This window comes from Equus asinus, chromosome 4 (assembly GCF_041296235.1).
Source record: "Equus asinus isolate D_3611 breed Donkey chromosome 4, EquAss-T2T_v2, whole genome shotgun sequence".
In the NCBI taxonomy this organism is placed as follows: Eukaryota; Metazoa; Chordata; class Mammalia; order Perissodactyla; family Equidae; genus Equus; species Equus asinus.
The window spans coordinates 33,903,754-33,929,401 of NC_091793.1; the positions used below are offsets into that span (position 1 = coordinate 33,903,754).

The 25,648-nt window shown below is 41.8% G+C and overlaps 1 long non-coding RNA gene across 1 annotated transcript; it reads right to left on the bottom strand.

Annotated features, from left to right (window-relative positions):
- Positions 1-1,104: 1,104 nt before the first annotated feature.
- Positions 1,105-24,666, bottom strand: LOC139045050 (uncharacterized). Its single transcript, XR_011502636.1, has 3 exons — positions 24,349-24,666; positions 15,121-15,359; positions 1,105-2,072 (listed from the first exon to the last, which is right to left on the bottom strand). It is a non-coding gene; the product is annotated as an uncharacterized lncRNA (long non-coding RNA).
- Between the last annotated feature and the right edge of the window lie 982 nt (positions 24,667-25,648).

Consider the following 25,648-nt stretch of genomic DNA (forward strand, 5'->3'; position numbering starts at 1 on the left):
ACTGACTCCAAAGTAAGAGATAAGAACAGAAGTTTTTACAGACATTCTAACACCTTTAGAAAGACTCCAGAATGCACTGCATCCCTTAGACAAGAACAAGACATTATGAAAGAAGAACAAACGGAGATTAAGAAGGACACTTTACTTAAAAAATGATTGCCAAAAGACAAAAGAAAAATTATAGAGTGTAAAATTGATGGGCCTGGCCTGGTGGTGCAGCACTTAAGTTCACACATTCTGCTTCAGCGGCCTGGGGTACACCAGTTTGGATCCCGGGTGCGGACATGGCAGTGCTTGTCAAGCCATGCTGTGGTAGGCGTCCTACATATAAAGTAGAGGAAGATGGGCACGGATGTTAGCTCAGGGCCAGGCTTCCTCACCAAAAAGGGGAGGATTGGTGGTAGATGTTAGCTCAGGGCTAATCTTCCCCACCCCCCCAAAAAAAATTAAGAAAATCTCCCATAAAATAAAATAAAAATAGACAAAAGGATCAAATAGGTAATTATTTGAAAAGGACTAATAGATAATTAAGAGGAATTATGGAAAATGAATACCAAAAATTGAGGTGAGAAAATTGTTAATTTGAGTGATACAAGAGGATTTCAATACCGCAAAGACTTAAGTCTTCAGATTGGAATAGCCCACCAGTGGCTGTAAAAAGGCCTCCATCCAGGATCATTATTGAAAGAAAACAGCAGATCACTGAAGAATGAGAATCAAGCTGGCATTAAACTTCACATCGGTAGCACTGGATGTTCAAGAAAAAGAATGCCTTTAAAACTCTGAAGAAAAACTTTTGGTTTTGATTTTTTTTTTTTTTTTTGATGAGGAAGATTGGCCCTGAGCTAACATCTGTGCCTGTCTTCCTCTATTTTGTATGTGGGATGCTGCCACAGCAAGGCTTGATGAGCGCCGTGTAGGTCTGTGCCCAGGATCCAAACCTGTGAATCCTGGGCCACCAAAGCAGAGCACACAAACTCAACCACCATGCTGCCAGGCTGGCCCTCATATAAGAAAGAAAAAGGCAATTAGAAACTCTGGAAAAGTTAAAAGCTGTACAAGAAGCATAATAACAATGTGATACTGCAATAAACAATATTGAGCCCCAATGTAAACATCATTTATTGGTTTACAATTTTAGAATCATTCTATAGACAAAGATCGTAGAATTATGACTAGAGAGCAGAAAGCAAACGTCAATACCTTTAACACTGTAGAAGTATGGATTACAAAAATTGGGAGGGGGAAGGGGGGGAAAGAACTGAAAAGATGCGGACTCAAAATAAATTGTCTATTGTCAAAGGAATAAGTATTTTACCCAAAGTTGCTAAAGGAATGAGTATTTTCTCTAAAATTACATAGGTAATTAATGAAGATCTAAAGTGGACTATGACTAACAGAAGGTACCGAGTGACTTAATCGAGTTACATTCTCATCTAGCAGCATAAGAAGACAATATGTAATGTCTAACACTAATAACCCAAGAATTAGTAGTATAAGAATATTGTTTAGAGATACAGAAATAAGTAACTGAAAAGATGCTGTAAAAGTTGCATTTAAGGAGAGACTGAAGAGAAGCAGGAGTGGGGCAGAGCACCATCGCTTTTTACCATACGTGCTTCTATCATTTTTTGTTGTTACCATGTGCAATTTTTGCTTGGATAAAAGTTTGTAAATGATGATGATAAAAATCCAAGCATCTACATTTTACTATGAAATGTTTAATCCACTCTTATACACCAATTGATCAAATTTATATAAAAATTAAGTGACAAAGTGTTCTTCCACAATATATTTAACTACATTTAATGCTAAACATGATTTCAGAATGGGGAGATGCTCACTTTATTTTGTCAGACTGTCACTAACTCTCAAGTGTTCCCAACCCAACAAGACATGAAGCGTCTTCAAACCTCCCTTCCGTTGGGAGACATCTGTGCTCATCGATTTACAATGTGCAGGGACAGCCTGGTTGTTTTACTCCGGCACTTGCTCCTGCAGGAATTATTCATGATCATCCACCAGCAAGCCGAGAACACGTGGGGCTGAGATCTTGATTCAGAACTCCAGACCTATAATGGATGTAAGTATCTGGTAAATTTAGAAGCAGATTCTACTCCACCACCACCACCCGTCTTCATCTTCCTTCGTCCACATCTATCATCAGCAGCTACAGGTGCTTTTTGTACGGGGTGTTCTTTGTGAGCAGCAGAGAACAAAGGGAATGTCCTGCAAAATGATGCTGAAACATGATCATTGATGTATGTTATCTTGCCAGCCCCGTGCCTATTGAATATCATCCCAGGCTATTATTCAGATATTGTTCTCTTTGGATGGGTAAGACAAAGATGAGAAGACCACTTAAGCGCTCAAACAGTACCCTCTGCTGGTGGAATCTGAGCTGAAGCTCTGATCTGTAGCTGGCCTTAGTCACACCGACAACACGTGGAAAGGAGAGAAGAAAAGAAAGCAAGGTGAAAACTACAGACTGGGATGTAAAAGGCAGACAAATAAAAATGAACTAATTTTAGCTACAAGTGAGGAAACTGACATTTTAGGCATATATCACATAGATGATGCAAATGGACTTCATTAAGTCCTAATGGAATATTTCTTTCTTGCAAAAAGGGTCTATGAAGGAGGGATTTTGCATTTGACATTCAAATTCTCTGCTTTACAAAATGATTCATCACAAGTTCCCCCAGTGAGTTTCTCTGGTGCCCTGAGCACGTGATGTGGTTTACGCTCTGTCTGTTGGCAACACATTAACTGTGTAACACAAAGTGGTTTCTTGCATCACAGTCCAGGACTCTCACACCATGTCAGACATGGCTGCATTACCTGACATGTTTATAAATGTTTAGGAAAAGTTCAAAATTAATTTCTGCTGTCTTGCTAATATGGAATGAGCAGTGTTTTGGAGATGGCAAGATTAATGTATCTGACAAGGGAAAGAATGAGTAACATATGTTCTCTGGGGCGGGGGCTATCTTATCATCTATTTTGCTTAATATAGTACAAATGCTTAATAAATTGAGTTGCAATTAAAAACAGGTGCAGTCCTACATTTAGCAGAATAGAACCAGCATTGTTTATATCTTTGATTAAAAATCAATGGCACATTCAGCTCTTTGTGCCTACCGTGGTGGTGGAGTTCACAGGCATAAAGTGTGTCCCATTCTCACTAAGCATTTGCAGTTAGAAAAAAGTCAACATAGTTTAGGCTGTTAGAGGGACATCTTAGTGGCCTTTATTCTGTTACCTCCAAAGTAGGAGTGGGGAGAATTTAAATGCCACAGGCACCAAGCAATATGGCGCTGGAGTGGTACAGGCTGAGTTTGGGGAAAAACACATGGTTCTCTTGGTCTGTCTTTTATTTGTGATCAAGACAGGGATACAGAGAAACAGTTCTCCACTGTAGAAAAACAGCAGTGCAAACAGGACCGTAAGTGGGAACTGAAGCCTGGCTTCGGTGTTGGGGAGACAATGAGGAGTAGCAAGACTGATGGACTGGAGAGTGTTTGCCCCACCCAGACTGGTCAGATACTCAGTTCTTGTCATTGCTGCCATGAAGCGCTGAGGGCCAAGGATTGCCAGATCTTCTGCTTTTTCAAGAGGAGCTTGAAGTCAGAATATTTATGCAACATTTCCTCTTTGAGGCTCAAATTTTTCCAGAAGAGTCTGTGAGCCAAAGCAAACATCTGTAAACTAAATTTATCCCACAGGCCTGCAGCGTCTAAGGAGCACAGACTAAAAGTTTTTTCCTCTTGCTTCAGGGCCTTTGCACATGCCCTTCATGCTGCCAGTAATTTTCTTCTCCCTTTTCCCCTCCTTTTCTCCTAGCTAACTACACTCATCGCTCTGGTATTAACTCAGTTACCATTGCTTCCAGAAAGTCATCCCTAATCTGTTAGATTAAATTAGGTCCCCTTGTGATACACTCTCCCATCTTTCTGAGCCTTTCCATCACAGCACATAGCACAGTTTGTAATTATATGTTTATTAGTGTACCTATTTGATATTTTTTCTCCTACACCACGAAGGCAGAGACCACGTCTCTTTTGTTCAGGAGCATATTGCCCATCATAAAATAGGCACTTGTAAAGAAACAGTGGATAAATGGATAAGGACTTTAAAGTAACTCTTTATAGACATAGCTGGAATTGCTCATGCATGGTTAATATCCCATGAACCCCTAGATTTGAGTTTTGAAGGCAGGAAGCTGTGAGTTTCAATCCAGATAGCCCACCTACCTCCTGTGTGATGTTAAGTACTTACTGAACCTCCCAGAGTTTGTCTCTTCATTTAAAAACCGCACTAATCAGTATTCAGAGAAAGCTGGCCTGAAAGACGTCTGACAATTCAGGGTCTTAGGCATAGAATTTTTTTAAAAAATCAGATGACTTATTCCCACCACTGCTCTTTCCTGATTGTGTAACTGATCTTAATCAACCCCTTAAGCATGCTCACTACATACCTCAGGCGCACCCACCAGGAATGAGTAGGAGTCAGATGGATCGACCAATACATTATCCCTAGGGGAGGCCACGTGATTCGTGGATTTACGCTCTCTGGGAAGGAGGCACCCTGGTGTGCATCACAGAAGGCAGGTGAGATGGGAGCCACATTCACCTGGGTTCACATTTTTTGTCACCAACCAGCTCCGTGATCTTGGCCAAGTCATTAGCCTCGCCTGTGAAACCAACCTCATAATACCTCCTTGGAGGGTTCTTTTGAGAATTAGAGATGATATGTGGGAAACAGCCTGGCATGGAAGAGCGGCTCCATGAATGACAGTTACATCATAGGAAGGAAACTGAGCAGTGAACTCATTCCCCATCCCCAGCTCCCTAAAATAAAATGCTATTTAATTTATACAAGACGGCACAAACCACAGCAATCTGGATTGTATACTGTAATTCATAGGACTTCAAACTTACAATGGAAGAAATAAGACGATCTTTGGGAAGTTAAGGATCAAGGATGAACAGGGCCAGCAATTCAGTTGCTTTGTCCTCTGTTTTCACAGGAAAGTAGAGAGAAATCTGAGCCCACTCTACAGTCACTGTCCCACGGTAATCCCCATTCCCAGCATTTGCCTTCTAAGATCAGGCTGAGCTGGGTGCATCTTGTGACTCATTTCCGTACCACTTTGTAACAAAATGTCCATGAGTTTTGTCCTTTTTTTTTTGGTAAATGTCTCACACTAGATTCCCTGGCTCTTAGCCTCCCCACGAATTGTCCCAGTGTGGGTTATCATATTGTTTCCCATTTGGAGTTTCCGTGGTTCTGGGTTCTACCCACAAGGCAGTGCTCCCTGATCTGGTCGGGGTATCTGTTTATCATCCTGACTAAGAACACAGGACCTTTGTGTGATTTCTTTGTTTTCCCAGCAACTGGTACATGGTACGTGCTCATATCTGCCCACAATAAAAACTAATTTTGGCTGATTTAAGCGAGAAAGGAATTTATTCAAAGGATGTTGGGTAGTTCCCGGAATCGCCAGGAAGCCTGAAGATCCAGATTCTAGTTGCATGTGGCTGGAAACGAGGCCCCAGACAGCACCCAGGATTCATCTGGCAAAAAGATACTTCTTCCCTCTCCCTCTACTCTTTGGTAACTACTTCCCCATGAAAACTCAGAGGCAGCTATCTAGGCCAGCCTGCAAGGAGGCGGGAGAGGGAATATGTAGCATTTCCAGCTTCTCCCAAGCGAGACGACCTCCTGCCCAGCAAGACTTAAAAGGTAAAGAACTTCTACCTAGGATAAGGTTCAAATGCTGGGCAGCCAAAATTATAATATGGCAAATCATCTCTGTACCTACTTCTTAGCATTGACTGGAGTCCAAATCGTCAGATGTGTTTTGGTTTTCTTAGTGCTCACTACGGCACCAGGAAATTACAGTGCTCACTCTCTGCTTGTTGGAATAAATAAAAGAACAATGATTCTAATGCCATGTAGTCTCTTCTTTCTGGGTTCCCATGACATCCACCTGGATCCCTCCTGTTGTCCTGACCTTTTCAAGTGGCCCAGACTCACTATGCCTCACAGAGCGGATGCTAAGAAGTGCAAGCTGTGGGCACCGCAGCCACCCTCCCTCCCATTCCTTCGGCCTGGTTGGCACCAGCCCCAGAGCTGCCTGGCTCTTTGGCTTTGTCTTCTCTCTTTCGTCATCCCCTTGCCCTTTGGACTTGATCACTTCAATTGGCTCGCTTACTTTTTGACCCTGGGTTCTCTGCAGCGTTTCTCAACAGGGGCGCTAATTCTTTGTTGAGCAAAACCACCCCTTACGTTACAGGATTTTTTAACATTCCTGGCCGTGCTCGTTAAATGTTAGGACTCTTCTACAGCTTTGGTGGCAATCAAATAATGGATACACCTTTCCAAACTGTCCCTAGTTTGTCGTGGGGAGTGGAGGGACAGCGCCATGCCCATTTGGCCCCCTGCTCTATAAAGACAGCTCATGTTTCACGCTCACCATCTGGCGCCTCCCCTGTTGGATTACAATCTCCCAGCTCTGCACCCTGGGATTGGAACCCCACTAGCTGCCCACTGGGACATTAGAATTCCACACCCCCTTGGAGAGGGGGAGCTTGTTTATCAAAACTAACCCTAGGAGGAATTATCATGCAATCATTGAACAGAGTCAGATAGAACTGGAGTTTGTATTCCTCCACCACTGTGTGATTGAGACAAACAGTTTAATCACTCACTCTGAGCTCAAATTTCTTCATTTGTGAAAATGGGAGGTGTTTTAGATCAGAAGCAGAGCTTGAGTGGGAGATTTTTGTTCAAATGATTTATTGGAGAATCCTCGCAAGACAAGGGGCGGGGGGAAGCAGCATGGGGCAGGGGGAAAAGCCGAACAAAGGAACCATGAAGCATAAATTACATCAGAGTTAGTTCTGCCTTGAGATGAGGGAAGTGGCCTTTTGTACCCGCGGTCAGTCAGGCATTGGCTGAGGTCTGGGTGGGGAGGTGGCTCCCATTGGCCAAGGGAAGCCTGCTCCCGCATCCCCAAGGCTGTGGCTGTAAGTGGTTATCAGCCATTTCTCGCAGTAGCTAGGGGATGGGTGAGGTGGAACAAATTGAGAGCATGCCACCAACGATCTGACAGGTGCAATGGGGGAATTGCAGGTGAGGTAACCAGTCAGGACCCTCATCAAGCTCACATTCCCTCTCAGGAGCCCACAGCTTTTCTGGCCTACCCCTGACTCTGAAGGGGTTCCCTAGCCTCTGTGCCCTGGGGAATGCCTTACTATTTACCATTTTCATAATGCATAGAATGCCAGAGTCTTAGAATACTAAAAATATAAGTGAGGAATCATTGAAGGAAGATGGCTGTCCAAGGCCCAGTCATAGCTTTCCAGAGATATAAGGAGGGTGGATTTGCATGAGGAGGGTTATTATTGGTTCTATTGGAAAGGGGAGGAGAGAAGGAAGGAAGGAAAGAAGGAAGGAAGGACAAAAATACCAGGAGACATTTGTTGGATATTAAAAAAAAAAAGTCATGAATTTGATGACACTGTGTCAAAAAGGGAAGAAATTAGAACAAATTGACAGACCACAGGGAATAATTAAATCCTCCAGATTGAAGGCCATGTCTTTTTCCAAAAAAGGAGCAAATAAATCTTTCAGTAAGGTTACACACAGACTAGTAAGGAGAGAGAAAGACAAGCAGAACAGAGGTCATATGCAAGATCACCTACAGCTTTTAAAGATTTGAAGACTCTTCTTGGAAAGAAATATTTTATTTCTGGGATATAGATACAGAGAAAAATACAGAGGGAAGAGACCATTTATCCCACCACCGTCACATAGGACGGCATGACAATTTGCTCTTTTGGTTTATGAAAATCCCTGTGGGCTGCCCAAGTGATGCTCTAAAATTCTTCCCAAACTCTGGCCCTGTCACTGTCTCCTGCTGCTTCCCACCCTTTCTTACGGGGGAAAATGACCAATACTAGTTGAGTGCTGAGTGTCCATGCACCTATCTGCCCTCACCAATCATTTCCTCTATGCGATGTCATACATTTTTAAAATATTTTTAAATTAAGACAGTTATATTTAAAAAAATTATAACTAATATTTGTTTATGAAAGAAAAATTAGAAAATATGGATAAGGAAAGAAAGGAAATATAAATCAGCCACTACTCAGAAATAATGATTGTTAGCATTTTGTTCTGTATGCTTAGAGATATTTCCAACGCATGTGTGTACCGACATAGACACACACACATCCATGTGTATACACACATCCTCATAATTACACTGTGTGCCATTTTGTAACCTGCTCTTTTCACTAAAATTAGATATCATTGGCATCTTTTACATCAACTAATATAGCATAGAACAGTATCATTTTTAATGGCAACATAGAATTCCATTATATGATTGCACCATAAATTTCTTAACCAATATATGATATTTGACACATAGGCTATCTCTAATTGTTTTGATGTTGTAAGTAATGCTGTGATGACATTCTTAGCTAAAACCTGAAGCACATTCATAATTAGTTACTTAGGATAGATTCCTAGAAACGGTATTACTGGGTCACAAGCTTTTCAGCTTTGCAGTTTCAGGCACATTGCCGAATCACCTTCCAGAGAGGATAGCCCCATTTCCATGCCCACAGCTTCTACATGAGGACGTGATTGACCGTTCTTTTGACCCACAGTGTCTGACTATAACCTTTGACAATTTGGTAATTAAAACCATGCAGGATGTTATTTTTAAATATTTCAAAGGAAATGCTCACTGTTTAAATGACACAACACACACGGAATTCTCCCTAACTTACGTCCAACTATATTTTTTCCTGTATTTATAACATCAGTTAGTATAGACACTTTGAAAATAGCTGTGTAAAAAATTATATCTAAGCATACACGCATTCAGTGTCCAATTTTTGGGTTTGTGAAACAGGTTTCTTTTGTTTCTGTTTTTGTTTTGGTGAAGAAGATTGGCCCTAAATTAACATCTGTTGCAAATCTTCCTCTTTTTGCTTAAGGAAGATTGTGGCTGAGCTACCATCTGTGCCAATCACCCTCTATTTTATATGGGATGCTGCCACAGTGTGGCTTGATGAGCAGTGCTAGGTCCACGCCTGGGATCTGAACCTGTGAACCTCGGGCCACCAGGCTGGCCCCATGAAATAGGCTTTTCATAGTAAGAGCTGATGTTTATATTACTTTCTGATGTTTTAGCTAACTTGTGAGACAAAAAAAAAATTGCCAACCATATTTATAGCTCCCCCACTAATTAACAAATCAGAACTTTTCAATCAAAAATTGAAAATTTGCCCAAACAACTAGAATGGAGGGGAGAAAAAAAAGCCAAAGTACTTGAGGAAATGGTGATTGTTGTCAGTATCAATATGCAGACAAATAACTTTGGGTTAGGAAACTTAGAGTTTCTTCCCAGCTTTGCCCTAATTTTCTGGCCTTTGAGAAGTTAGTTAAGTGTTTCATAAAACAGAAAAATAGAAATGACTCCTGCATTCGTGCCCTCCTGCACCCTTGGCCTCGTCGCATATGCGTTTTGTAAGAGTTTAATAGAAACTGTCTGCCAAGCACTTTGAATTCCTTGAAGAGGAGTGTTTTATAAATAGAATTTTAGCTTGGGGGGTCCTTTACTAGTTAAGTAAATGTCTCAGGTTTCTTAAAAAAGTATTACACAAGTGACTTAACAGGAGAGAAACCAAAGCTGCCCATTCTCTTTATCTACCAGTTTCTGGAAAGCTTCCCCAAGAGCCTCTCTTTTATATGTACCCAGAAACATTTGTAATACTTCTCTGTGACAACGTTAAACATTTCCTTTTTTTCCCTTAAATTAAGACTCAACTCTATATGAAACATTCTTCTGAGGAGGAGTAAAAAGTAGTGATAATATTATATATCCTCAATTCTAAGACCCTATTGATTCTAGAACTTACCTTTGGTTTAGTGGTAGCTTTACTAAGTATAAAAGAAAGATTTCAATAAAAGGAAACGTCAATTGTAAGGCTAGTTCCGAGTTTAGAAACATTAAAATGGGATAGAGGGATACAGATCATAGAATAGGGGAAATTCAGAAACAGTAATCATTGCTAGAAACTATTAGGTGGATACCAGCGCTGGGCACTGGGCTTTATGTGTGTTAGCTTATTCATCCTCACAGCAACCCCGGGCCCTTGGGGACATCACCAAGGCCAGACTGGCTTAGAGCAGAGCATCTGACTCCCAGGTCCAGGGTCTCAGTCACTGGGTGCTCTGCCTCCCCAATGCATTGCTCACGTTCCCACGCCAAAACCACCACTCTGCCCATTAATGCAGGCTGTCCTCAGCAAAAGTGCGATTTACAGGGGACAGACAGGACTTGCCTCCTCCCAGATGGTTCCCTCTGACCTACTCTACTTCCTCCACCCCACCTTTACCTCCTATGAAATTCCCCCTGAGACTCGCCTGTTGGTTACAAAACAGCAGTAGGGGCAGGGCCTCTGCGAAATTGTAGCTGAAATGCATATTATCTAAAAGGGAGAATGCTCCCTCCTAGTACATTACTTAGATGAATTTCAGATTAAATAAACCACATCTACAATTTTCGTTTCTTCACTCCGTTAATTTGTCCATCTTCCTAAAATGGCTTCCCCCATTTCTATACATATAAATGAAATCGGTCAGCAAGTATTTATTGGGGTCTGCTACAGGGCACTGTGTTTACAGGCATGGGGGATAAAGTGGCAGGGAAACAAAGCTACACACACTTTCCTCAAGAATCTTGGTATCTTGTGAGGGAGTTAGAAATTAAACAATAATTACATAAAGAAAGTTGTAAATATAAATTGTAATCAGTGCTCTAAAAATCAAGCATGCACTGCTTTGAGTATACGACCAGATGTCTTAACCTTGTAAGGCCGATCAGGGAAAGGCTTCTTAGGGAAAATGACATTGAGTGATGACTAGGGCTTAGCCAGGCACGGAAGGTGGAAAAGGAGAATTTAGAGGTGGGAGCAGTACCTCTGAGCTCTCTAAGAAGGAAAAGAAGTTAAACCTCAATGTTACACATCCCCAAAGTTCATTACAAATCAGATCTTCTCCTGAAAACATACTAAAAATTTCCCTTGGGATATTTAGTCTCTCGACCTCATCCTTTCTGCAAGTTCTCCTAGCATTTTATTACTAACTCTTTCATAATAATAACAACAATACATTTAGACTTACAATGTGCCATTATCTTCTGTAAGCAGTTTACCTATTTTTCTCTCTTACCCCTCACAACAAGTCTAGGAGATAGTTACTGCTACTAGTCCCATTTTACAGATGGAGAAACTAAAGTAGAAACCATTGAATAAATTGCCCCACTTTCCACTTAATAAATGGAGCAGTTGGCCAGCACTCTTGACCAACTCCCCATACTGCCTCCTCATGAGGCTTTCTTCATCATTTTTGTATATGCCTTACCTCCTTTACCGGATGATAAACTCTGAGAGAAGGGGCCAGGGTGAATGGACTCATTTATTTATTCATTCATTCAACCAATACATATTTCACGACTACTATTTGCCAAGTACTGTATACCTCCATGCATCCACCCCAGGGGACTGAAGGAATGAATGAGTGAATGATCACAGTGCACAACTCAGAGAGCCTTGTCTGGGGAAGGAGATGGAAGGCAGAAGCTTTAATGGGGGCCAGGAGCAGCAAAGGAAGACTTCACATATGTCAGAAGAGAGCACATCTCATCGTCCTTCTCCAGTAAGAAGGGCTCCTTGCACACCCAAGCACCTGACAACGCATTAAGTGTCTTCCTCTGTTACCTATAGCTCTAATAGCCCTGTGGGTAAGGTTTATTATCTCAACTGCCTAAATAATGACACTGAACTTTAGAGAGCAGATGTGACCTGCCGAAGCCATACAGCTAAGAAATGGCATAGCAGGCACTTACTCCCAGCCTTGTCACCAACGTCTTCTGTGCAGCCTCCGAGACTTTGTTATGGAGTCTTTCCTTGTTAAGTTGAAGGGGGTCAGAGACCTAAAAAGTCTACCAATTTCCAAACTACAGTGTTTATTGATGAAATGATCAACACACACACTTGCACACACACACAGGGAAATGATTACCAAACAAGCCAGAACAGGAAGGAGCTATCTTGAGAGAAAAGAGGTAGGTGTGTGGAGCACTCAGCAAGCTTCTGAGGTGCTTGCAATGTTCTAATCCTTGCCCTGTGTGGCAATTACATGAACATTCACTTTATAATTCATTAAGATTCAAATTTGTTTGGTGCACTATTCTCTGTGTGTGTCATATGTCACCATAAAAAAGTCTTAAAAGAAAATTCTCACCATTTCTTCCAGCAAAATACACCCTGCCAAAGATTATAGAGTCAGGTGTTCCCGGTGAGTGAGGCATTTGTGTGTTGAGTTACTTTTCAGCAAGACCCAAAGGGACAAGTTCTTGAGAAGGTGGCGTAGATGAGATGAAGTCATCTTCTCCATAGCCTTGATTGTAGGCCCCAGTGATGCTCACTTTAACTGGGCTGTATCTGAGCCCAAAATGCAAGAGTAGGTAGGGGGCTGGCCCCGTGGCCGAGTGGTTGGGTTCGCGCTCTCCGCTGCAGGCGGCCCAGTGTTTCGTTAGTTCGAATCCTGGGCGCGGACATGGCACTGCTCATCAGACCACGCTGAGGCAGCGTCCCACATGCCACAACTAGAAGAACCCACAACAAAGAATACACAACTATGTACCGGGGGGCTTTGGGGAGAAAAAGGAAAAAATAAAATTTAAAAAAAAAAATGCAAGAGTAGGGCATGCATAAGCCAGGTGAAGTTTCCAGCCAGGGATCACGGAGAGAGTGGGGCTTTACTGTAAGAGATTATCTTGCTGGAAATTCACCAAGAATAGCTACAGAACACTGGCCAAAGTTACGGTCTGCAAGCAACTGCTTGTGCAAGTAACATAATTATGTTCCCTAGTTTGCTACCCCTCTAAGCCGCGGCCCTGGGACCAGGCATGTAGGAACCTCCATTACTTCCGTCATGCAAGACAGCAGAGGTTGGGTGGCCACGAGTGTGAAAGGACCATGACTCTGCAAGAGGAGGCTCATGGGAGAAAAGATAACCCAGGCCACAGTATGCCCCACAGAGGAAATTTTGAGAACCATCGCTCAAAAAGAATGCACCGCCTTGTCACGAGTCTCCATTTATTATTTTTTTCCTTATATTTTTGGCTGATTATTTTAGGTGCAGTGGGTCTATTTTTGTTTTCCCAAAGCAATATTTTAGCTATAGAACATCTGTCACCTTGAGAGTCTGAGTGAAACTGTTCATCATTTTGTAGCAGAATTCTAATATATCAGACATCGACTCTATTAGTAAGTAGCAAAAATGTACAGAGTGCACCAAATTCAGAAGGCTATGGCTCCCCACACCACACACACAGACACACACACCTTGTTCTACCTGTGCTACACGACATATTTTATATTTGTGTCCCCAAAGGATATGCGCAACTGTTTTATTCTCTTTTTTTGGTGTGATTTTTCTCTTTTTCCATTTTAATCCATTTTTGTAATTACTGACAATGTACTCATCTAACAAGCAGCATTTCAACTATTTCTTAGAAACGGCATAGATATTGACTTTTTCTACTCCTTTGACTACCTTAAAAATCAAGTAAGTCATTGGCTGTGTGTAAATAATTCAGAGGGCTGTCACTTGATACCCATGAGAACTGGGCAAGAGATTTAACCTCTCTGAGCTTCAGTTTCCTCATCTGTAAATAGGAGTAGTGATGCACGTCTTTCAGGACTGCAGAAGAACTAAATGAGATAGTGTGTGTAAAGCAGAGAGCCCAGCACATGGCCAGCAGAAGGTGGTTAATAAATGTCAGTCCTTTCGCCTTCCCCTCAGCTTACTGAGGTCTCTGGAGGATACAGCAAACAAACACAAATGACACGGTGCATCCTGTGCATTAAAAATGTGACGTTCAAAGGCATAGGTGCTTTAGTTTCTAAAACAACCATTGTACGTCCAAGAATAGCTCTGTTTATGACTGTGGGTTTTTATCATCTGGATTCACTCAACCCTCAATGCACCAGTTAGTCTTTCACATTAGGTTTAAATTTCTTTTCTCCCAAGGAAGTCTTTACCACGCATTTCAGCTCACAACAATCTTCCCCTTTCTGAAACTCCCCCTCTCCAAATGCATTCAACAATACCTTATGTGTGTGTGAGTGTGTGGGTATGTGTATATAATTTTTATATGTATATATAATTTTTCTGAATCAAATTGTAGACCTTTCAAGCAAGGGTTGTAACCAATGCCTCTTTATGTTCCCAGAGCCCAACACAGCGCCCAGCATTCGAGCAGCTACTAAACATATGCTTGTTGGTTGATTGATTGATTGATTGGTAGACAAGGACTTAACTCTTTTGTTGTAGCTGCGTAACAGCCCTGTAAAATCTAGAGTTCATACAGGGGAGCAGCACATTCCCAAGGAATCCAACCACCAATTCCCCAACAGCTTCCCAAATGGTATCCCTTAGAGAAGTTGAGGAGGGATCACTCAGGATCTGTGATTTGAGCCAGCCTGAGATCTACTAGAAATCCAGCAGCGTAATCCACTGTGCCCCTAGCTAAGCAATGAGCAGTGTTTCTTCTCCACTGAAAACAAAAACATTTGTCCAGCTTAGCAAATGTCAGCACGGCAGCACGAAGAACAAAAAATCGAGTGCCATTTCCATGAAGCAAAGTTACTGGGCCAACAGCAGATGCATCCGCTGGCATCAGACAAGTTCCATTATGTAAGCCTCGCTAACACCAGAGACCGAGAGCACACAAAGCCTAAGCTTTCAGGCCTGGTCAAAAGGCCCATCTATTGTCTCTGGCAGACAGTGCCAGAGATAAAGTATCCTGGAGATACAATGTAAGGCAAGCTGAAAATGCATGTGCCAAGCCAAAAGGAAAGCAGGGCAGCACAATGGTAACTACTGAAGGAGCAGCTGGTCCTGGTGGCACCAGACTGTGTCTTTCAGCCCACGTCATCAACACTTGTGCATATAGTAAACATTTTCTGAAGAGGTGCCTGTCAGTTTCCATTTATTTATCAATAAGTGAATGAATAGCATCCAACTTACATGTTTTTCATGGTCTTTTTTTTTCCTTTAAATTCCGAAACCAGATGAGAAAGGACACCACATAGCAGAGTGATAACACAAGGAGAATGCAGCTCTGTCCTGGAAGGAGAGTTGACGACTGACAGATGATGCCCGTTGAGACAATGGAATGAGGCAGTTGCAGGCTATTGTTGGAACAAAAGGAGGTCAAGTCTTATTCTTTTCTCCTGCCTGGATACAAAGAGTTGGTCACAACTTTCCTTTAAAAAGAAGAAGAATGCATTCCTAAATGAGGACTTCTCAGGGCAGTGGGAGCAATCCTAGCACTCCTTAGCTACACTATCTTGGTTGGTGGACAAATATTTCTGACCTTTTATGTTGAACTTGCGATCTTCTGGGGCTGAGCTGCCACTCTAAGAAAGTCCTTTTAAATGCAAATTAGCCACAGTCATCTCATTTTATCCATCTTCTCTTGGAACCATCAAAATGACTGAAAATATAAAGCCGTATACATCCAGAATCGTCCTTTATGCAGGTTTTTAGAGTCCAGTGGTCACTGAGTAAGTTTCCTATCAGTAAAAATGGTGTTGGAGTTCTTCTCTCCTTATCAGCTCCCTCTTCACAAAACAAAAAATAAAAATAAACAAATTGAGCCAAATCTACCTTGGGCCAGAGGGTGAACTGGAAACAATACAAAGATGCAGAGGATTAAACCAATGCACCTTCTTTGAAACCAGTGATGACATTTTCTAGGACCAATTCAGCGGGGTTTCCTTTTACAAGGCATCATAGTGCATGACGAATGGCCTGCCAGGACTTTGGGTTTAAACCTCAGCTGACATCTACTAGCCTAGTCGGTAGAGTGATTGCATTAATTCCCCAATTCTTCACCCTTTCCTGTGTCCAAGTTCTCATGCTGGTTCCAGCCCTGTGACTTTCTTTGGCCAATGAATTGTTATCAGACCTGTTGCAAGCAGAAGGTTAATAAAGTGCTTGTTTGTTTCAAGTGCTTGCTTGTTTCAAGGTTGTGCTCTTGCCCTCAGTCATCGCCATGATAACACGCCAGGGCTAGCCCACTGGATGTTGAGAGACAAGTGGAACATAGCTGAGGCCTCCTAACCATCCCAGCCAGAGCAACTCTAATCTGCTGACAGTCAGCTGACTCCCAGGAATGTAAGTGAGCCTAGCTCAGACCGGAAGAGCTACCCAGTTGGGCCCAGCTTAAATCACCAACCTGCAGACTTTGTGAACTAAATAAATGCTTACTATTTTAAGGCACTAGGTTTTACACTTTTGTTAATGTAGCATAGTTGTGGCAAAAGATAACTAATACACTACATGATACTGGGCAAATCACTTTACAAGCTTTAGTTCTCTTTAATTTTCTTATCTGCAAAATGAGTGTACAATGACTTCACAAGGTGACTGCTGTGATTAAGTTCACAAATTTAGACAAGTTATGTGAAATTGTTTAGCACTGTCGCTGACACGTAAATGGCATATAATCAGCAAGTGTTCCTTCCATGCCTCAGGTTCTGCCTTTAGATCTCTCTCATCAGAAGAAATGCCTTCCTAATGTTCTCGCTATTGATCTCCATGCACCATAGAAGCTACATGAGCCATAGTTGTGCCCTGTTTGGAGTACTTCAGTGGAGTCCACAGCTTAGATTGCCAGACATTTAAACAAAAAGTCTCTTGTGATACCAAGAAGATTCCTACAGTGTGCCTGGAATTTCTCAGACCGCTTCAACGACTTAACTCACTTGAGACCACAAATCTAGTTTGAAGCCTAGAGAAATATCATTGACTTCCCACTGCCCTACAGCTGTCTCTGAAGGTTGGCACCCACTCTTCCAGGAATGGGGCAGTCTGAAAGAACCATCCCTCAAGTAATAACAGAATTTTTGAATAAACACAGAAGCTCCTTTACCTTAAGATGGGATAATTCTGGAATGCATGGTCTATACTCTCTCCCAGAGATCTCTAGAGGAATTGAATCCCAGTTTCCCACAGCAGTGAGGTCATCTCTAATGCATTCGTTATTGGATGACTTTCTGTCACTGTTTTACTTCCCCACTCCGCTAACATTTCCTAGGATCACCTCCCAAATAGCTTGCATTTCAAATCCTTTCTGAGGTCTACATCTGGAAATTCCAAACAAATAATCATGGAAACCCATTTTTGGATGGAACCCATCTGAAAACCCAGATTCCAAGAGCCAGGTCTCACAAGAGTATGAGTACAGAATCATTCCTGTATTTTAACAATATTTAATGAGGGTAACACGTTGAGTTCTCAAAGCCCAAGTTTCCAGGCAGGCCTTCAGAATCTCCCTTCTGGAATTTTGTAGTTATCATCTAAGTGGTCTCCCTTTTTCTAGGCTTGTCCCACTTTTCCCCACTATCCATCTCTACAGCTGCCATGTACCTCTGCTGCTTAAAGTTCTTCAATGTTTCCCCACTGTTCTCAGGATGAGCCCAATCTCCCTAGAAGGATATACAAAATCCTTCGTGATCTGGTCATCCCTACCTCTCTCTCCTGCCTTATTCCTTACCACTTTCCTGCACCTTCCATCTTGGCCATACTAAATAACTTGCAATTCCTAACTCAGTATGTTGTATTATATTTCCACTCAGTTGCACAAATTATTTCCTCACTCTGAAATCCCTTCCTCCCACAGAACTACTTGCTGAACCCCATTCCTCTTTCAAAATACTGATTAGGAGATGGAATGAATGGGGCAGGCATATCTACTGTCTTGCTGACTATCCCTCTAAAACATATCTCTAATCCATCCATTTCCCTCCAGGTCCACCCCAACACCCTCATCAGATCTCCCTATCTTAGTCTGTCTTATCACCATGTACCTTCCCTCATTACATTTGCCTGAGTTCTAATTTTATATTATAGTGAGTCTGACTCACATAATTATATTATATATATAATGTCTGTCTCCTTCTGCAGATGGTAAATTCCTATGAGAGCAAGGCCAAGTCTACTTTTAATCACTTTGGAGTTTCTGGTACAGAGCATGCCACACAGTAAGCATTCAATAAATATTCATCAAAGTAATTGGTGAATCACTCCCCTCTATTTATAAAATTTTACTCTGAAATCACTTATATTATTTCACACGTAACATTCTGGATTAGTCAGGGTTCTTCAGAGAAACAGAACCAATAGAATATGTGGAGATAGCTATAAGAGGTGATTTATTATAGGAATTGGCTTGCACAATTATGGAGGCCAAGAAGACCCGTGATCTGCTGTCTGCAAACTGGAGAACCAGGAAAGAAGGTGGTTTAATTCAGTCTGAATCCGAACGCCTAAGAATTTCAGGAACTGATGGTTTAATTCCTGGTCTGAGTCCAAAAGCCCAAGAACCAGGAGCGCTGATGTCTGAGGACAGGAGAAGGTAGATTTCTCAGCTGAAGCAGAGAGAGTGGATTCACCCTTGCACTGCCTTTTTGTTCTATTCCATCCCTCAATGGATTGGATGATGGAGGCCCATCCACACTGGTGAGGTTGATCTCCTTTACTCAGTCTACTGATTCAAATGCTAATCTCTTCTAGAGACACCCTCACAGACACACCCAGAAATAATGCTTTACAAGCTATCCAGGCATCCCTTTGCCCAGTCTAGTCGACATGAAAAATTAGCCATCATATACTCTATAGCAGCTTTTGCTCACATGTCAATTTTCACCACATAATTATAATCAAGAGGGTCCCAGGACCTTCACACAGTGCTCTGTAAGAACTTGCCATTCGTTGAGCTCATCTGCTGAATTAAGGTTTTTGAAAGTGTAAGATTATAACCTACAGAGAAGAAGGTTCATCAGGCGGGCTTTGGAAGTTGCATAAGATTTCAATAGCAGAGATGATGGCTTGAATAAAAGGAGAAACGCAGGTAAAAGCAAGTTGCATAGGAAATAGTAAGCTGTCACTATGATTGGAAAGTGATTGGAGTGTGAGCAATGAAACAATTTAGCTGACATGTGTTGAGTGTTTATTAAATATCAGACACTATTATAAACATTTTACATGTATTAACACTTTTTAAAAATAAAGAAAGATAAATCCAGAATAATAAGTAAGGCTAAAAATGTTGAAGGCTTTGAATGTCATCTAAGGAAATATTCTTTATCAGATGACTGATGGAAATTCATGAGAGTCTTCTGAGTAAACACATGACATCTCCAAGCCATGCTGTAGGTGAATTAAGATGGTGATAGCAGACAAGAAATCTAGGAGAAAGAGATGGGGGTATAGAGACTGCATTGGTCATCTCTAAAGATATTTATGAGAGCTTTCAAAGAAAGACCCACAAGACATGCCCCCTTATTAGACGGCATGAGAAGCAAGAAAAAACAAAGAATTCGTCCATGTGCTTGATCATGAATGTTTAACCAAAGGAGGAGGAAGTATTAAGAATGAAAGGATAAGGAAGGGCTAAATAAATTATAGTAATTCCAAGTAGAAATTATTAGATGATTCAATAAGTAGCACATCTAGTTTGTGCCTAAATCAATTGAAAAACAAGGCAAATGAGTTAGACAGATTGGAGACCAAAATATGACCTTTATTATTAATGAAGTTGGTATGGGATAAAACGGTTTATATCTGAATAAGGAAAGAAGGTAGACTTTTTCCTACCAATGCTCAGGATTAGACAGACTGTCCATGATGCAGTGCTGGTCTAGGGAGGTCTCCTCATGGAGCAGACAGAAGTGGATGCTCCCTGCCGGTAGCTGGTCCCAAAGAGCAAGAAAAGAGAAAAGAGGGTTCCCACTTTCTCCTCTAACCTCACCGATCTATCCCGTTCCTTAGTTCCTTTGGGCCAGAGTTAGTGAGGGGGTGGAGAAGGCATGTTCTTATGCTAATGGAGCTCACTCTGCATGGAAGGGCACACAAGATGTGAAGAATAAATAATCTTCCCTAACATTTTATACCAGGGATTGACAAACTATAGCCCTTGGGCCAAACCTTGCCTGCTGCCTATTTCTGTGCAGCCTCAGGTTAAGAAGAATGGTTTCCATATTTTTAAATGATTGAAAAAATCAGAAGAATGATATTTCATGACACATGAAAATTGTATGACATTCAAATTTTAGTATAAATGGAAGTTTTATTGGAACACAGGCATATCCATTCATTTGTGTATTGGCTATGGCTACTTTCATAGTAGTTAGGACAGAGACTGTAGGGACCACAAAGCCAAAAATATTTACTCTCTTATCCTTTAAAGAAAAAGTTTGTTGACCTTTGATTTACACTATTGAATTCTATGCACCCATCAAAATGGAGAGGTAGAACGATATACTGACCTGGCAGGCAGCCCACCATATATCATGGTGAACAAAAAGTAAGTTACACAGCATTAGATGCAGTGTAAGCCCATTTTATGAAAGATGCGTATATAGCTAGATGGAAAGATACTTACACATCTACCCAACAATCCTCACCAAACTGTTAGCAGTGATGACTTGGTGAGTGGGAAGGAGTGGGAGATAGGAAAGGTTAGACGTGTGTACACTTTGCATTGCTTAAACGTTTTTGTAATGACCATTATTATTTTTGTATATAGACAAAACAAGAAAATAAACATGACAGGAACACAGCGATGGCTTATATTGCAGAGAAGTCAAATAAGAGAGAATTTAGAAACAACTTTGTGATAATCATAACATCTCAGGATTCAGAAGCACTCTGGTCCAAGAGCTCATTTGATGCTTGAATCTATTCCACAGCCTAACCTGAATTGAAATACCTCCAGTAGCAGGAAACTTGCTGCTACCCACGGCAGCCCATTTCATCTCTGGATAATCCCAGTGGGAATAAAATTCATCCTGATACTGTATTAAAAATTTTCCTGACTGTTGCTTTTACTTGTTAATTCAAATTCTCCATTTTATAAGAAAAGTAATCTTTCCCCATCTGACAGCCCTTCATATATCTGAACACAAATTGCATGGCAAACTTCAGTCTTCTCTTCTCTAAATTAAACATCCCTCTGTCCTTCAACCATTCCACATGTGGTGTTAAAAGGATGGAAGGAGCTGAAAAGAGTCAATGAGTCATGAAATAGCGTGGATAAGTATAAAACATATGCTTTTTTGAAAACATTAACAGTAAAGGTTAGTGATGAATTGAGATGGTAGCTTGAGAAAGCCAAAATTTCAAGAAGAAATGGATATTTTGAGTAACAGGAGACACCTGAGCATACATCTACCTAGAGGAAGAGATATCAGTGGGAAGAGAGATGGAGAGGCAAAGGAATATGACTGAATACCCAGGCAGAGGGAAGAAAAGAGTCGCTAAATAGAAGGATGAGAAAACATGAATTTAGAGGGGAAAATAAATAAGCTAAATTGAAACAGCTCTTCCCAGGAAAACAGATGAGCATGTCATCTGCTGTGAGAGGAGGCCAGTAATGTGTGTGAAGAAGGGGTAGGAAAAAGTGGGAAGAAGTGCATTGTTGGGTTGAAAATTCCCATTCAAGGTCTTACAGTGGCGGCTGAAGAAATAGAAGAAGGAGTCAACAGGAGTCAGAAGGAATACTGAGCTTTGGTGAGGGCTGGGTGTGGTAGAGAGGGGACAGGTCTCAAGATTTTGTGAGTTTTTCCAACAGCATTTAACAACTCGGTGTTTTCCCATCTCACCTCCTCCTCCACTCCCACTCAGAGTGATTGCACTATTGATTGCTGGCAGGAGATCGAGAGCCCATTGCAGGAAGACAGCAGTGGCTCTTTGTCCCCAGTTACAAGGGTGTGCTCCTTTCTGTGTGTAGACCCACGAGTGTGTGTCCCAGTGAAAACATTATTTTCTAAAGGCTTATTAAAGAATCTTAAAGCCTTCCAAAATTGCCCAAGCCATAATAAAAGCCCAGGATTCAACAATGCAAACTGCTTGACCGACTCAGTCAGAAATAATAGGAACTACATTAAAAGTGCTACCTTTTCACGCTCTTAACATAAAGCTTTGAATTTCCCATGGCTGGATTACTATGAACTACTTTGTAGACGCAAAATTCTGTTTGTTTTCTCTCCCACTCTAGACTGTATTCTTTGAAAATATATTTATCAAGAGCTAAAGCGACTCATTTCTCCACCAACCTTCTCTGGAGGAGCACCTAACAGCATGGAGAAATCCTGGTGTTTAAAGAGCTAGGACATTGGAAGGGCTCTTTCCATGTATAACTCAGTGATCAGCCCATTCCTTTCTGGTCGACCCCTTGGTCTATTCCCCATGCCCGTCGTTGACCTTCTAAAATTCATCCAGTTCCCATCTCACTCTCCACCCCACTTACTCTCTAGGCTACTCTCATCCTGTTACCAGTGCTACAACTCCCCAGCCCTCCACCCCTCCACACTCCTCAATAGTCATACCCTTTGGAGAGCTGGGGTTCTGTGAAAGGAGACAGGGACTGGTCAGACTCAAGACTCTCCAGAGATTTCATGGATATGGCGTAACCCACAGCTCCATAGGAACTATGATATGAGTATTATCTGCCCACCTATCACAATAGACATTCTCATCACAGTTTATAGATCTTATAATGGTGGCCTTCTCCTTTAAGTGTTTTCTTGATGGTCTTCTGCCATTTCCTTCTTAAGAACTCTTAACATGATTTGACACTCACCTCAACATCTTGCAAGTTGGGGGCATGAACAATAAGACAAAAATAACAAAGAAAGGAAATATGCATTCTTTGTTTTTTCTCCAGCAAACCCTTACTCACTTGGAGCGTTAACTACACATGCCAAGCAAAGGTACCTCCAGCTGGAGAGGAAGGAACTACAGCGAAACCAGGACGGAGTAAGGGGAACTTGCTGTTTGCAGAGAAGGTCACGTTCTTGCTTTGAATGTGGAGAAGAGCAAAGAGAATAGCTTCTAGGGTGCTCTGCCTTCCAGCTGGGTAATCAGCACATTTCCCCCCAATTTTATCTGCACACAGCCTTTGAAGCCCTAAGCCTCTTCTTCTATGTTACGGAGACAATCAGGGCCATCTACTAAAAGCCTAAATTTCTTCAAAGGGAGGTTAGGGACCAGTTCTCTGGGCACAGGTAGGCCTGAGTTTAAACTGAAGCTTCCTCTGACACTGCCTAGCTAGTGGGAAAGTTTCTTGCTCTTTCCATGTTTGTGGAAAGTTTCCTTATTATAAAAAGATAAAAATAATGCTGATTTTGCAGGATTGTTCTAAAGTTTTATTTAGATCATATATCAAAAGCGCCTGGTCTTTCGTTTAATATGAGATTAAAATGGTACATAAAACTCCTGGTTCTTGGTCTGTATTTAACCATGTGGGCCAAATTATGTGTTTAATAAATGATTATTATTATAATTTCTTTGTTTTCTTCACTAGAGATATGAAAAAGAATAAGAAAATAGCAAATTACACTTGGTAAAAGCACTTTGTCGCCATGCTACGTGTCCAAAATAATTATAATATAATTAGATCTGACAAGAGATCGTCCAGCTCTACCCAACTGAAATCATCAACAAGACAATTTGGAACATGAGTTTACACACATCCTCCTTGACAATGAATGTCACTCTAAGGATACATTGAAATATTACCTATAATTTCAGCAAGACACTTGAAAACAAAGCAATCAGAACACTAATAGTATGACTTTTAGTGAGAGAAAAATTGAAAATCAATTTGAAATATTTTTAATTTAGTTTATTTTATCTTTATTTTGTCCGTTCTAATATCTACTTTAGTATTTTACACCATACAAAAGTTACTAGGACAAGCACGAATGCATATAATTTGCAAATAAACAGATATGCATATATTAGCAGTTCATGCTCAAGCATTTTTCACTGACAGGTTGCCCTATCAAAAGTTTGGAGAACAAGATCTACACTGGCCCCAAGCGTTCGTCTTGCTCTTTGGGTTACGTCAAAGCCCTGCATAAAGATCTACGTTTCCTAGTTCTCCATTTCTAACTGAATATGGTCTGAGCTCCTTACGTGCATTCAAGGCATAGGTTTGGTCCCAGCCTTTTTATTAATTGTTAATAGAATTACACATGCAAGGCCTTTCCTAACTCGGTCCCAGCCCTCTTGTATCTCTCCAGATCCTGGCAGGAAACAGATTGGCATGAGTAAGTTGGAGAGAGGTTGATAGAGGGCCTACCTACAAAGCTATAGGTGGAGTGTAGAGAAACCACAGGGATAGTGACATGGAAAGAAGGAGGAGGTGTCACTCCCTCTAAAGTGATGAAGGGAGGAAGCACTTACCCTTCTTTAAAAGCAGAGAGGCTGCGTGGAGAGGGTCCTTCCAGAGACCATCAGGGGCGGGATGCAGCCAGCTCAAGGCCACGCCAACCAACTCTCCTCTCTCCCTGAGCTGCTCCCTATTGGTTACCAGAGGGTAGATAGCAATGTGGTTCCTACCGCTCGGCCTCCATGACACAGGATTGGATGGATGGAGAAGGATGGAGATTGGACCTGGAGAAACCAATGGAGGATATCCAGACCAATCTCTTTCCAAATTTTTCATTCATTCATTGCTGTTTTCATTTCTTTGTTCAACAAATTTCTATCACGTGCAGTGTCAGGGTCTGACCTGGGCACCAGGGCTACAACAGGAACAAGACTGTCAGTGTCCCCACCCCCATGTCTCATGCTACACTTCAGAGTGGTGGGCAGGCAATAAATATGTTAACAGGGCAAATAATTACAGATCACAATGCTTTCCATGTGACACGTGCTGTGGTAGGTAATAGCTGGAGACTTGCTTCAGGGAAAATGACCCTGGATGGCCTCGCTGAGGAGGTCAGACCTAAAGAGTGAGAAGTGGTCAGCCATGTGAACAGATGGGAAAGAATGTTCCAGAAAGAAGAAGCAGACAATGCAGTGACTCTAAAGTGGAATCAATCTTATGGTGATCCAGGGACAAAAGGGAGCCAGTGTGGCTGATAGTTGTAAAGCAAGAAACAGGCTTGGGAAGGTGGGCAGAGGCTGCCTCATACTAGGCTCTGCCAGCTGAGCTGAGGAACTTGGGCAAGGACATGTCATTGAAACAGGGGGGTGCCATACACTTTCTGAACTGCTCATGCTGCCCTAAGATTGCCAACTTTGTTGTGCAGTGCCTCCGTGCCTTTGCACATGCAGTTTCCCCTGCCTTAAAACTCACCCTCTCTCTTCTGACAAACAGTTACTCATCCTTTGACCCAGTTTATGCATCACTTCCCGTCTGCAGCCTTCCTTGGTCTCCTCAGGCTGTCTTAGTCACTTCCTTTTCTGTGCTCCCTTAGCACTTTGCACGTCCCTCACTGCTTTGTCACTATGTGTTTACTGATGTCTCTTTCTCAACATAGCGAGCTCTTTGAAGGCAGGGACCCTTCTGTGATTCTTTGCATCCCCACCCTACCCCACCTCTCAGCCCCAAGCTCTTTGAGAGCTGAGAACATGTCTTAATCACGTTGGTGCCCTCACCTTACTCTTGGCCCAGCCCTAGTTCACCTGGCCCAGGCCTTGCCATGTTAGCAATACTCAAGAATGCACACTGAATGAGTGAACTCGCAGAAAATGACCT